General features: G+C 40.6%; 1 non-coding gene and 1 pseudogene across 1 annotated transcript; both read left to right on the plus strand.

Annotated features, from left to right (window-relative positions):
* The first annotated feature begins 212 nt into the window (after positions 1 to 212).
* LOC122467078 lies at positions 213 to 1,735 on the plus strand (annotated as a pseudogene).
* A 2,847-nt stretch (positions 1,736 to 4,582) lies between these two features.
* Positions 4,583 to 4,685, plus strand: LOC122467354. Its single transcript, XR_006292899.1, has one exon. It is a non-coding gene; the product is annotated as a U6 spliceosomal RNA (small nuclear RNA).
* The last annotated feature ends 10,536 nt before the right edge of the window (positions 4,686 to 15,221 follow it).

A 15,221-nucleotide genomic window follows, 5' to 3' on the forward strand; every position in this document is an offset into this window, starting at 1 on the left:
AGTCTTTGGGTTTAATGATCTTGACATTAAAAAAAAATGCTTTTTTGATTTTCCTGTCTTTCCGCAGTTTTCCCCAGCTTTGGGTGGGGAGCTGCTGGGCTCCGGCTTCCGGTTGGCGGAGAGCCAGGTGGTGTGGACAGCAGCACTCCTCCCACCCCCCAGCACCCGGCTCCCTGGCTGCCCGCAGCCGTGCCTGCCCACCTTCTGCGGCCCAGCGAGCGGCCCAGATGCAGGCCATTAAGTGTGTGCTGGTGGGAGACGGCGCTGTAGGTAAAACGTGCTTACCCTCAGTTACACAACCAATGCATTTCCTGGAGAATATATCCATCCCCACCGTCTTTGACAACTACTCTGCCAATGTTATGGTGGATGGAAAACCGGTGAATCTGGGCTTATGGGATACAGCTGGACAAGAAGATTATGCCAGATGACGTCCCTTATCCTATCCGCAAACAGATGTATTCTTAATTTGGTATTCTCTCGTGAATCCTGCATCATTTGAAAATGTTTGAGCAAAGTGGTACCCTGAACTGTGAAACCACTGTCCCAACGCCGCCATCATCTTGGTGGGAACTAAACTTGACCTCAGGGACAACAAGGACACAACTGAGAAACTGAAGAAGTTGATTCTCATCACCTACCCGCAGGGTGTGGCCATGGCTAAGGAGATTGATGCTGTAAAATATCTGGAGTGCTAGGTTCTCATGCAACTAGGCTTCAAGACAAGGTTTGATTGGGGCGCCTGGGTGGCTCAGTCGGTTGAGCGTCTGACTTTGGCTCAGGTCATGATCTCGCGGTCCGTGAGTTTGAGCCCCGCATCGGGCTCTGTGCTGATGGCACAGAGCCTGCTTCAGATTCTGTGTCTCCCTCTCTCTGACCCTCCCCCACTCTCACTTTGTCTCACTCTGTCTCTCAAAATGTAAAAAAACAAAAAAAAAAGACAGTGTTTGATGAAGCTTTTCCAGCTGTTCTCTGCCCCACCTCCTGTCAAGAAGAGGAAGAGATAAATGCCTGCTCTTATGGATAGATGTCGGAGCCCCTCTCCTGTCCTGTCTCCCTCAGAATCTTTGTAGGCTTTGCTCAAAGATGGTGGAGAATTCCCAGTCAATGCCAAACTTTTGTTACAGGTTAGTTTTTCCATAAAACCATTTTGAACCAATCAGTAATTTTTAGGTTTTGTTTAAAGTTTAAAACTTTAAACTTCAACATTATATTAAAATTTAGCCCTAAAATGGCAAGTTTTCTTAAAGCCTCATTTGTCAAAAGCCCCTATTCTTGCTCAGAGTAAGAGTTGCCAAAATCTTGTGAACTAAGTTGCATTGTTGTGTTGAGAACACCCAGCACGAAACCGTTTAAGACCTTTGTCTTTAAGAAGAGACTGCAGTGCCTCAAGTTCGGAAATGCAGATACCTGCTAGTCTCTGACAGGAGAGCCACACAGCCTCCTTCACGAAATTTGCCACCTAACACAGCCCATGTCGGCCCCTTAACACTGTACTGTGTGTCCTAATGGAATGAGAATAATGACTCAGCTCTCTGGATCAATCTTATATTGTAGTGAAAAAAATTTTTTTTAAGTTAGTATATTTGCTTTTGCTGAGATTTGGAACCCCCTCAGACTCCCGTGTCCCTTCAATGAAGGGTCTGCTGTGGCCGTGGGCACACCGGGGTGGGCGTATATGGCACGGGACATGATTAGAGGACGGAGCAGTATTCTTACAAAATATGGAGGTTAATTTACACTGCACTGTGCACGTCATAATTAAACTGAGTAAAAGTGTCACAGGTAAAATCTTAAAGGTTAATTTCTGTCAGATGCAGTAAATGATGGAAGGTCAGTATCATCACTAAGTGTTTTAAACTTTTTTTCTTAGATGTGCTATCCCTCCTGAAACCGGGTATTTAACTCATCTTTGAACTGGTTGTTCCCATAGTTGCTAACTTAGTGCTTTCTTATAGAACCCCTTCTTAATGAACGATATGCCTCCTTGTATTATAAAATCTTTCTGTTAATGCATTAGACTTTTTTTTTGTAGAGTAGTAAAAGTGCATTTCTGTTTCCTTGTTACATTATTCAAAGCTAATAAACACTTTCCTTAGTTTTCTAGTAACTAGGTGCAAAAATCATATGTTGCAGCTTTACAGTTTTTGAAATATTTTAGATATTCCTAAACTATGAACTTTCTTAACACCACTGTCTTGCCAGATCACCAGTACTGTACCTTGACTAATGCTAACCCTCCTCCTTGCCTCACCACCTGCCTCCCCCATACACACACACAGGCTTCCTGTTGCTCTGCCTAATTAGCCATGTTCCTTTGGGTCTGTGAGGTTCTGTAAGCCCCCGCTCCTGCCAACCAAGTTCCATACAACTTACCCACAGGCAAGAACACAAGGGCGGGCCTTTCAACCACTAGAATAAAATTTTTTAAATTGACAGTTGCAGAATTGTGGAGTGTTTTTTACATTGATCTTTGCTAATGCAATTAGCGGTATGTTTTGCATGTATGGCTTAACAAATCCTTGAATCATAAATATATACATACATACATACATACATACATAAATACATAAATTTTATTTTCATGAGAAGGTGGGTGCGATTCTCAGTGGGCAACCAGAGCCCAATGCCCCACCAACCCTATGTCCTTACCTGAAGCTGGCACGGAAACTGACCCTGCCACTCCTCCTCAACACTCCCTCTGGTCCACCTCAACTTCCTGCAAGGAGAGTGTCTGTCCTCTGCAGAGAAGGAATCCCTTTGACATTTTTGAAGATTATAAGACATAGTCATTTTGTAGAATGCCCTTCATATTTGGATTCATTCATTCAGTGAATCCTCATATCCCATTGAGGGGCACACAGTGTCAGTTTGTACATTGTTGATGGTATTAAATTTGATCACTTAAGATAATGTCTTCTAATTTTCTCTGTTGTGAAGTTACATTGCATCTTTATAAGTTAATAGATATTTCACGTGGAGATACCTTGAAACTATACCAATATCTAATTCCTCATCTCATTTTTATCTACTGGTATTAGAATCCATTGATGATTCTCTCTTGAATTAATTATTACCATGATAATTGTCAAACGGGTTTTTTTCTAATTCTGTTCTACTATAAAAAAAAAGCTCTCTCTTCTCTCCATACTTTATTCATTTGCTTATATCATGAATTCTATTTAATTCAGTAAGTTACAATGTGTAAGTATTATTATAATGTTATAATTATCTCAGATTTGGCCAGTAAGAACCCCTGCAAGCCATATCGTATATCTTCTTGACATGTTCCCATCATGTTTTGGATTTGTTTTTTTTGTTTTGTTTGTTTGTTTGTTTGTTTTTGAGGACTTCCATATTTCCTAGCATAAGATGTTCTAAGCTCAACTTCTATTTTCCTTATTCCCCTCTGGAATCAGCTATTTATTCAAGGAACACTGGTTCCTTTTGATAGTAGTATTTAGACACCAACATCAGGTTCTAGATGTGCTCATTTCTATTAGGATGTTTCTGCTTCTGGGCTCACTCTGTGGACAGAGCTAGGAAGTATAAGTATATACCTTTACTTCTATATTTATCTGTATCACTATCCACCTGTATTGTAAACTATTAATTCATATTGATAATTCCAAATCCAGTTCAATACTACTGGATTCATTCTAACTTTCTCTTTTTTTGTTTTTGTATCTTCCTTCTCAGTCAGTGAGAAATCTGGCCGCTGTTATCTGAAATATATTTACTTACTTGTTCAATTCCCTGTATGAGCCTGTCTCCTGACCCCAACAGGTTGTCCCTGCCACCCTTACCAATGCTGTCCTGGGCTGCCATTACTTGCTGCCCTGCTCCAATACCATCTTTATATGGATCACCATTACATTCTTATGAAATCAATTGATTCTGAAAGTAATAACACAGAAATTTTTTTTTTAACCAACAGACACCAAGAAATTACTCAAGTTTATTTAACTTTTTAAAAAATGTCTATTTCTTTTTGAAAGTGAGAAAGTAGGCACATGCATGCGGGGGAGTGGGCTCTGAGCTGACAGCAGAGAGTCTGATGGGGGGGCTCAAATTCACAAACCATTAGACAATGACCTGGGCCAAAGCTGGACGCTTACCTGACTGAGCCATCCAGGTGCCCCTATTTAACTTTCTAATGTATGAATGGAGATATTTTTTAAAAATGTATCCAGTCTAGAAACATAATTTGCTTTAAAAATCAATTTAAAATATCTCAAATATGCAATAATAGATGTAAATAATAAAAACATGTCATGCAAAAAAAAAAAAAAAAACCAAAAGCCTCAGATACACAAGAGGTCTTTGCATATTGTGCTTGCTTTGGCAGTGCCTATATTAAAATTGGAACTATACAGGGGCGCCTGGGTGGCACAGTCGGTTAAGCGTCTGACTTCAGCCAGGTCACGATCTCGCGGTCTGTGAGTTCGAGCCCCGCGTCAGGCTCTGGGCTGATGGCTCCGAGCCTGGAGCCTGTTTCCGATGCTGTGTCTCCCTCTCTTTCTCTGCCCCTCCCCCGTTCATGCTCTGTCTCTCTCTGTCCCAAAAAAATAAATAAACGTTGAAAAAAAAATTTTTTTTTAAATAAAATTGGAACTATACAGAGAAGATTGGCATGACCCCTGTGCAAGGATGACACACTTTATGATGCAGTCCCTATTTTTTTTTTTGTTCTGTATATTTTACCACAATTTTATTTTATTTTATTTATTTTTTAAAAACACTTATTTGTTTTTGGGGCACCTGGGTGGCTCATTCGGTTGGGCATCTGACTTCGGCTCAGGCCATGATCTCACAGTTTGTGGGTTTGAGCCCCGCGTTTAATTAATAAACATTTAATGTTTAATTATTTAATAAACATTTAATGTTTAATTAATAAACATTAATTTATTTCTGAGAGAGAGAGAGAGAGTGCAGGGGAGGGGCAGGAAGAGAGGGGGACAGAGGATCCGAAGCAGGCTCTGTGCCGACAGCAGACAGCTCAATATGGAGCTTGAACTCATGACGCATGAGATCACGACCCAAGCCGAAGTCAGATGCTTAACCGACTGAGCCACCGGGTGCCCCATTTTATTTTTTTAAGATTTCATTTTTAAGTAATCTCTACACTCAACATGGGGCTTGATCCTACAACCCCAAGATCAAGAGTCACATGCTTCACCAACTGAGCCAGCCACTTGGCTAGGGTTGTAAGTTTGAGTCCCACATTGAGTGTAGAGATTACTTAAAAAGAAATTTTAAAAAAATAGTAAAATAGAGCATTTACCGTATCATTTCATTTACATGAAATTCTAGAATAGGCAAGACCATAATGACAACAGATCAATGGTTGCCTGGGGCTAAGGATAGGGGAAGGGAGATTAACTACAAAAGGGCATGAAGGAACTATGATAGAAATGTTTTGTTTATTTATTTATTTATTTATTTATTTTATTTAAATGTTTATTTATTTATATTGAGAGAGATAGAGAGCACAAGCAGGGGAGGGGCAGAGAGAGGGGGAGAGAGAGAGAGAATCCCAAGCAGGCTCCTCGCTGTCTGCACAGAGCCCAATGCGGGGCTCGAACTCAGGAACCATGAAATCTTGACCTGAGCCAAAATCTGGAGTTGGATGCTCAACAGACTGAGCCACCCAGATGCCCTGATAGAAATGTTTTATAACTTGATTGTAGTATAAAATTATCAAAACATATATAACCATATACTTAAAATGGGTGCATTTTATTATATATAAATTATATCTCAACAAAATAGATTTTAAAAAATACTGAAATTATAGAATTCTAAAGAGCTAGAAAGGGTCTTGAAGATTCTCTTGTTTTTTCAGATGGTAAAACTGAGGCCTAGAGAGGCTAAAGTCATCATACCAATTAGTTGGTTGCAGAGTTAGGATATACTCAGATTTCCAAACTTCCAACCAGGTCTGTGTCCTTCTATTCCAGTCTCTTCCTTCTTGACATACCAGGGTGTCCCACCAGAAAAGTACTCTGCTAAAGATCAAATTTGTATTTTTCCTTTCTTTCACAGCACAGGCTAGGATAGAGATTGGCAGAAAGAAGCCTTACTTGGAAGGGTAAGGATTCTGCATGTCCTGGGAGAAAGACATAGCAAGACTTTCTGTGTCTTGATATAAACAAAACAAAACAAAATGAAACAAAACAGTGCCTCTTTTGGGGGGAATTGAAGAAATGAAGAAATGGGGTTCTGGAACCTTGATACGGTGTTATTATCCTGACCCAATACCTCCCCAACCCCCCCACTGCCAGGGCTGTGTGTGATCTGCTGTAGCTGATTGCTACAAGTGGGTCCTTGGGGGTCAAATATGGAACATCCTTGGCAAGCTTAGCTTGTCATCCCTGGAAGAGCTTTACCTCCCAGCAGGATATAAGCAAGCAAGAGCATCATCCACAAGCAGTGGGCAAGCATTGTCTTTTGGATTGAGTGGGACCAGTCTCCAAAATTTATGATATGAGTTAATGAGAAACTATGGCATTAGCCAATAATCAGACTCCAAATAAGAAGAGAACAGAGCCCACTATTGACTGAATAAGTTATCCCTTGGGGTATCTGGACAATGTTTGGGGGATTTTTCCACAGTGAGACATAATGGGCTTTCTGCTAAAAGCACTTATGAGTAATTAACCAATTGTTTGCAAAAAATAAAAGCATTATGAATATATTTGTATTTGAGTTTATGGACTAGGTGATACTAATTTTATTGAAAATGTTTATTCATTTATTCAGTAACATTTATTAAGCATATCCTCCATGCCGGACACTGTGCTAAGAGCTGGTGATAGTAACCATGCTCCTACTGAGTTTAGGGGGTATAAATAAGGTGCATCACAGAATAAATTGCAATCCGAGGGTGAGCATGGGGTCCAATAGGAATTCAGAGAAGAAAATTCTTATGTATACTTTGGATAGTGGAAAGAGAGGTCAGGAAAAGACTCTCCAAAGAAGGTAACATTTTAGGCTGAGAGCTGAAGTAGGAGCTCTTCACACAGCTGGGGTGTGACAATGTTCCAGGAAGGAGGGACAGCATAAACAAAGCCCTGGAGATAAGAGGAGGGCGGCTCTTTCTGGAAAAGACGAGTGCAATAGTTTAATGTGCTTGGAATAGAGTGGGAGTAGCAGGAAAAGACATGGGTTGAAGCTCTGGAGACAGAGCCATGATCCTAAGGGCAATGATGAGCCACTGAAGGATGATAAATGGGGCAGAGCCATGATGAGAATTTCGAGAATATTTTGTCTGGTTACAGTGTAAAGAATGGACTGAAGAGTAACATGATTTGCAGGGAGACCATTAAGACACTGAGAATGATGGAGAAAAATAGATTTGAGTTAGGAGATACAACCTTGCAGGAGCTTATTGACTGGATTTAGAGGATAAGGGAGAAGAGAGAAAAGTAGAGCATGATGCATATTATTTCTGATAGATATGAGTGATTCTAACATCATTGTGTATATGTGTGGAGAAAAATATGCAAGGCAAGCCTATCCAAACTCAGGAACAAGGAACTCAAGTAAATTTTTTTTTATCATTTCTTTGCTATCCAAATTCCTGGTTTGGCTAGTTGAAACTCAGGAACAAAAAGATTTAGATAAGTTTGTTTTGTTTTGTTTTGTTTTTAATTTCCTACCTAAATCTAGGATCTGAAACTCAGGATTCAGATAGTAGGAATATTTGTAGTGTATTTGTTTTTCATTTTTTATTTTATTATTAAATTTTTTTTTAATGTTTATTTTTGAGAATGAGAGGGAGACAGAGTAGTAGCAGGGGAGGGCAGAGAGAGAGAGGGAGACACAGAATGTGAAGCAGCCTCCAGGCTCTGAGCTGTCAGCACAGAGCCTGACACAGGGTTCAAACTCATGGGCCATGAGATCATGATCTGAGCCGAAGTTGGATGCTTAACTGACTGAGCCACCCAGGCGCCCTGTTTCATTTCTGTTTGTATTTTTTAATTCCTTCTTTTAAATTTTATTTTATATGTTTTTTATTTTAGAGAGGGGGAGACGAGCAGAGGGAGAGAATCGTTTTTTTAATTTAATTTTTAATTTTTAAATTTTATCTAAATCCAAGTTGGTTAACATATAGTGTAATAATGATTTCAGGAGTAGAATTTACTGATTCCTCACTTACATATAACACCCAGTGCTCATCCCAACAAGTGCCCTCCTTAATGCCCATCACCCACTTAGCCCATTCGCCCACTCACCTCCCCTCCAGCAACCCTCAGTTTGTTCTCTGTATTTAAGAGTCTCTGATAATTTGCCTCTCTCTCTTTTATTTTTCCTTCCCTTCCCCTGTGTTCATCTGTTTTGTTTCTTAAATTCTACATATGAGTGAAATCATATCATATTTATCTTTCTCTGACTTATTTTACTCTAGTTCCATCCACGTTGTTGCAAATGGCAAGATTTCATTCTTTTTGATTACCAAGTAATATTCCATTGTGTGTGTGTGTGTGTGTGTGTGTGTGTGTGTGTGTGTGTATACACACCACCACATCTTCTTTATCCATTCTTCAGTCAATGGACATTTGGGCTCTTTTCATAATTTGGCTATTGTCTATAGTGCTGCTATAAACACTGGGATGCATGTTCCCCTTCGAATCAGTATTTTTGTACCCTTTGGATAAATACCTAGTAGTGCAATTGCTGGGTCGTAGGATAGTTCTATTTTTCATTTTTTGAGGAACCTCTATACTATTTTCCAGAGTGGCTGCACCAGTTTGCATTCCCAGGGAGAGAGTGAATCTTTTTTTTTTTAAATCTTTTTTTGCACATTGATTCTTTTTTTTTTTAAATATTAAATTTATTGTCAAATTGGTTTCCATACAACACCCAGTGATCATCCCAACAGGTGCCCTCCTCAATGCCAATCACCCACTTTCCCCTCCCTCCCACTCCCCATCAACACTCAGTTTATTCTCAGTTTTTTAAGAGTCTCTTATGGTTTGGCTCTGCACATTTATTCTTGAGAGAGAATGAGACAGAGTGCAAGTGGGGGGAGGGGCAGGGAGAGAGGAGGGACACAGAATCTGAAGCAGGCTTCAGGCTCCGAGCTGTCAGCACAGAGCCAACCACGGGGCTCGAACTCACGGACAGTGCGAGCATGACCTGAGCCAAAGTCGGACACTTACCCAACTGAGCCACCCAGGTGCCTTGAGAGAGTGAATCTTAAGCAGGCTTCCTGCTCTGCACGGAGCCTGATGAGGGACTCGATCCCACAACCCTGGGATCATGACCTGAGGCGAAATCAAGAGTGGGTCACTCAATCAACTGAGCCACCCACGTGCCCCAAACATTAATGACTTTTTGAGATTTGTGAGGGGATTTCAAAATATTGAAGACAAATGAAAACTATGATAATATTTATACAGGGTTGGTTAATAGGGAAAAAATTCATTTTAATGTTTTCTCTCTAGGTAAGAACACCTTGAATCACTGAAGTTCCCTTCTGTAAAGCAAAAACAAAAATTTTTTCCACAGACCACCAAATACATTTGGTTGTCTCTCTAGTTTATAAATGTGGATTTCAGATAAGCTTATGCTTACATATGTTTGTCTTCTGCTTCTTAACATTTCCTAAACACTCACTTCCCACAACCCATCCCCCTCTCAGCTGATTCCCCATCTCATTCCTTTTTTTATTGAAAAAAAGAGAGACTATTTCATCTCCTTCCACCCTATCTATAATTTACCTACACCCACAGCTACCTTCTCCTTTTCTCTTATACCTAAGTTGACCCTTCGCTCTGCTTCTGCCCTGGATGGCTTTGTCTCTCACCTTCCTAAGAACTTCACTCCCCTCTCCTACATCAGCTCTATCTACCAGATCATTCCTGAAGGAATTCAGAATAACCATCCTAAACTATGCTGCTGTGGCATATTGCTTTGAGCTGAAGGCACTTGAGAAACAGCAGTTGCAGGAAGGGCTCTCTGACCTACCTTTATCTACTTAAAAACAGGCCATAGAATTTCCATGAGAAAGGTGCCCTCCCTTTCTGGGAGGGAAGAAAACAACCTTATCACCAAAGACTGGGGATCAACGTTGACACGAATCTGTACAAATTTACTAAAGTGACTCTTATCTTCCACTAGTTTTGCCGGCCCTCTGCCCACACATCTCCTAGTCACTTTGCTACAGTTTAATGCCCCTAGCCCAAACGCTTTTGTCATTTGTATTCTTTGTCTAAAAGATATAAGAGCTTTCTGATCCTGTCACTTCTTCCAGTCTTCATTCTCTTGTGAAGGTCCTCATGATCATGTAAGAATAAAACCTGTATGCCTCTTCCTCCTACTAATCTGTTTATGTCAGTTTAATTCTTAGACCTAGCTGGAGATGCTAATGGAGTAGAGGAGAATTTTTTTCTCCCTTACACTCCCATCAGCATATAAACATGCTTAATCTCATACTTTAAAACATCTCTCTCGACCCTGTGTTTGCCTTTCAGATACTATCCTATTTCTGTGTTCTCCCTCACAGCAAAACTTGAGAGAATAGTTCCCTTAGCACTGGTCTTCCAAGTTTTTCTGCTTCCTCCAGCAAGAAACTCCTAGAAGAATTTTATAAAGTTATGTACTTTCTTTGCACATTTTTTTTTTTTTGAGAGAGAGAGAGAGAGAGACAGCACAAGCAAGGAAGGGGCAGAGAGAGAGGGAGACAGAATCCCAAGCAGACTCTGCACTATCAGCACAGAGCCCGATGTGGGGCTCGAACTTATCAACTGTGAGATCATGATCTGAACCAAGGTCAAGAGTTAGATGCTTAACCCACTGAGCCACCCCGGTGCCCCTCTTTGCACATTTTTAAGTTAACATCTAAATATTTTATACTGTGTTAAATAGTCGCTAACGCTGTAATTTCCAGAATATTTTAAATAGTTGTGTTTTAACGGTCACATCAATCTTTAAAATGTATCCAATAAATCTAAATACAATTTGATACTCATCATCCACTAAAAAAGTCTTCTTTTACAAGTTTTACATTATTCTTTTTTCTACTTTAAGCCCTAATTCTAATTCACTTCTCTCACAAAAATTTAATCCTAATGTAATATACTTTATGCTTGAAAGTCTTTTATTCATCACCCTATCATGCTTCTCTGAAAAAAAAGTATTTGAAATTAAATTTTTTCCTATGACCAGAAGTTTCTAAAAGTTAATGTCTTGTGGATTTATTATGATACTAATATACAACTGATCAAAATCACATTGAAGTAAAATCTCATTGGAAATACTATCTTTTTTTTTTTTTCAACGTTTATTTATTTTTGGGACAGAGAGAGACAGAGCATGAACGGGGGAGGGGCAGAGAGAGAGGGAGACACAGAATTGGAAACAGGCTCCAGGCTCTGAGCCATCAGCCCAGAGCCCGACGCGGGGCTCGAACTCACGGACCGCAAGATCATGACCTGGCTGAAGTCGGATGCTCAACCGACTGCGCCACCCAGGCGCCCCTGGAAATACTATCTTAATGAGTGAGTGGATTTTTTTTTTCAATTGGCTTTAATTTTTGAGGATAACTTACTGCTCAGAGTGATGGGGCTCTGCATGAATAAAATCCCAGTTTTTCATTTTTATGTGATAAGAAACTTCTTCATATAACTAAATAGATGTAGAAGAGATTTTGTTATAACCGTTATCAGTCAGTCATGTCTTTGGACTCTTAATGCCAAAAATGACATTGTGTGAACTATCACCACATTATCATCTATGACCAGACCGCTAGGTTCTCCTTCAATTTGGTTGAAAGCAAAGAATAAGAAAACACCAAAACTTCATGGGGTGCCTGGGTGGCTCAGCCAGTTGAGCGGCTGACTTTGGCTCAGGTCATGATCTCGCGGTTTGTGAGTTCAAGCGCGGAGTCGGGCTCTGTGCTGACAGCTCAGAGCCTGGAGCCTGCTTCAGATTCTGTGTCTCCCTCTCTCTCTGCTCCTCCCCCGCTCGTGCTCTGTGTCTGCCTCTCTCTCAAAAATGAATATTTAAAAAAATTAAAAAAAAAACACCAAAATTTCAAAATAATTTATTGGGGTTACTGCTTTCTCAATTCAATAGCAACGTTTTGAGTTGTCCCGTTGCTTGTCATCCCTGGACATTTTCACACCCTGGGGCAATGTGCCATTGTCAGATGAGGAAGAAGAGATGCACGCCTTTCTTTTGTAAAAAGGGAAAAGGCGACATGAAAGCTGAGGTGGGAAAGGAGAAGCTGTGCCCACAGCACATTCATGCCCTCAGGAAGGGCATTTTTAGGAAAATCATTGTGTAACCTAGTTTGGAGGCCCCTGGGATGTGCCTGCTTCTACTCTCTGACTCTTAGGCATTTTTAATCTTTTTTTTTTTTTTTATGTTTATTTATTTTTTAGAGAGAGAGAGAGACTACAAGCAGGGGAGGGGCAGAAAGGGAGACACAGAATCCGAAACATGCTCCAGGCTCTGAGCGGTCAGTACGAACTGGACGTGGGGCTCGAACGCACAAACCGTGAGATCATGACCTGAGCCACAGACGCGGAACCGACTGAGCCACCCAGGTGCCCCTCTTATGCACTCTTAAAATCCACCCTAATTGCACCGCAACTCCATTGAAAATACTTTTACAAAAGCCATCATTAGCAAACTCCATCAGGTCTTTGTGGAAAGTCTCCAGGAGCGCAGGTTTATTTATCAGCATGCACGACAGATTTTCCGTTAGAAATCAGGTGAGGCTCTGGCTGTTTGGAGCATGCGCACACAATATTTCCCTTGCGCACGCAAGTGTTCGGGTTCAGGTGAGACTCTTCGGAGTATGCGCTATGGGATCTCAGCTTCTGTTTAAGTGGTCGCAGGATGTTTGTGGGTCCTTCCTTGGCCGGATTCTAGACTCGTGGACCAAAGGTCGGTATGTTTGTTTTCGACAAGAGTTTTAACATTTTTTTTTAACATCTTTCATTTTTTACGAATATAAATGTATTAAATATTCGTTGTAAAATATCTAACAATCAGCAATCCAATAGAAAAACAGGCTTCGGGGCACCTGGGTGGCTCAGTCGGTGGAACCTCCGACTTCAGCTCAGGTCATGATCTCTCGGTTCGTGAGTTCGAGCCCCGCGTCCGGCTCTGTGCTGACGGCTCAAAGCCTGGAGCCTGCTTTGGATTCTGTGTCTCCCTCTCTCTCTGCCTCTCCCCTGCTTATGCTCGGTCTCTGTATGTCTCAAAAATAAATAAAACATTTAAAAAAATTTAAACAAAGAAAAATAGGCTCTCAACCTAAAATTGTCAGGAGGCAATAATTACACAAAAATGTTTATTTGGGATCAAAAAATTGCAAATTCAGGGTACATAGATTTCAGCAGCGACCCAAATAATGTCCCACTAGGGGGCAACATTAAGGAGTTTTAGATTTTTTTAATGTTTTATTGATGTGTAGTTGACATACAATGTTACATTAGTTTTCAGGTGTGCAGCTAGTGATCCGACAAGTCTACAGTTATACTATGCTCACCACAAGTGAGCTGTCACCAAAAGTCAGCAGTTTTTAAAGACACAAAGGGAATGCTTGTATAGATTGTTGACAAAGAATTTTGATTGGTGTTGGTGGCAGAAAACTAATCTTGGCTAAACATAATTGGTTGCTAAGGCTATCACTAAGCAAAAGTCTGGTGTTGGTGCAGAGTCCTTGAAGCCTATGCGATTTGGCCAAGTTAAAAAATTCTTGGTTCCATCCCATGGTGCATGTGAACATGTGCATAAGGTCCACTCTTTAATGGCCGCCTGGCTCCATTTAAAAACTCCTTGATATGAGTGAGTGTGTTTTATTTCATCTTTCACAAGGCAAAGGACTGGGGAACAAAGAGTTCATAGAAAAATAATTACCAATATATACAAAAAGGTGCCTTAGGGTCAGTTGTAATAAGAACTACACTGAGTTAGTATTTTTTACTACAAATTAGAACTACACTGAGATAGTATTTTTTACTCATCAGATTGGCAAACAATGAAACATTTGGCAATATGCTCAGTATAGGAAGATGGGGGGGAAACAGTTGTTTTATAGTGCTGATGAGAGCACAATGTCACAACCCTCTTGTGTTATCAAAACTATAGCTGCATTTTACACTTTGATCCAACAATCCCACTTTGGGGAATTATTCCTACAGATACACTTATGTATGAAATAATGTATGAAGTTGTTGATTGCAGTAGCAAAAAATTGGGAACTACCCAAGTGTCCATCAGAGGAGTGATTTTAAAAAATGATAGTACTATTGACCAGGGAAGAATTCACTGAAAATTAAAGCAAACAGACTTTTATTTGGGCAGTTGGACTTGCAATTCAGGAGGCACAGATTGGTTGAGTTAATATGCAAATGAGAGATTGAAACTTATTAAACTGGCTTGTTTCCTTTTTTTTTGTTTAATATTTTATTTATTTTGAGAAAGAAAGCATGAGTGAAGGGGGGGGGGGCAGAGAGAGAGGGAGAGAGAAAGAATCCCAAGCAGGCTCTGCACCATTACCACAGAGCTCAATGCTAGGCCCAAACTCATAAACCATAAGATCATGACCTGAGCGAAATCAAGAGTCTGATGCTTAACTGACTGAGCCACCCAGGCACCCCATAAACTGGCTTGTTTCCTTTCTAAGTGAAGAATTTGGAAAAGCTAGTTGCCATGGTGAGGAAGGGGTTAAGTTCAGGCTGCAGATCACAGCTGATGGCTTGAAAAGTGCATAAAGTTTATAGTTTCCTTCAGTGAGTGCATAAATTCCTCCTCCTTTATAGCCCCCTAACCATATTTTGAAAGAGACTCTTGGGGCATCTGGGTGGCTCAGTTGGTTAAGCATCCGATCTCGCAGTTTGTGAATTTGAGCCCCACATTGGGCTCTGTGCTGACAGCTCAGAGCCTGGAGCCTGTTTTGGATTCTGTGTCTCCCTCTCTCTCTGCCCCTCCCCTGGTCTCTCTCTCTGTGTCTCTCTCTCAAAAAATAAACATAAAAAAATTTTTTTTTTGATTAAAAAAGAGACTCAGCTAGGCTTGCTTGGTCTGTTTTGAAGTCTCCTTTTATAGTATGTAGGCACACTGGAGCATTGTGCAGCAATGAGAAAGAATGAAGCAGTCCCCTATGTACTGCCAAGGAAAGATCTCCAGGATTTCTTGCTAAGTGAAAGAAGCCCAGATGCAGAATAGTGCAGGTGTGCTTTCTGTGTAGGATGGGGAATAAG

This window comes from Prionailurus bengalensis, chromosome A3, assembly GCF_016509475.1.
Source record: "Prionailurus bengalensis isolate Pbe53 chromosome A3, Fcat_Pben_1.1_paternal_pri, whole genome shotgun sequence".
NCBI lineage: Eukaryota > Metazoa > Chordata > Mammalia > Carnivora > Felidae > Prionailurus > Prionailurus bengalensis.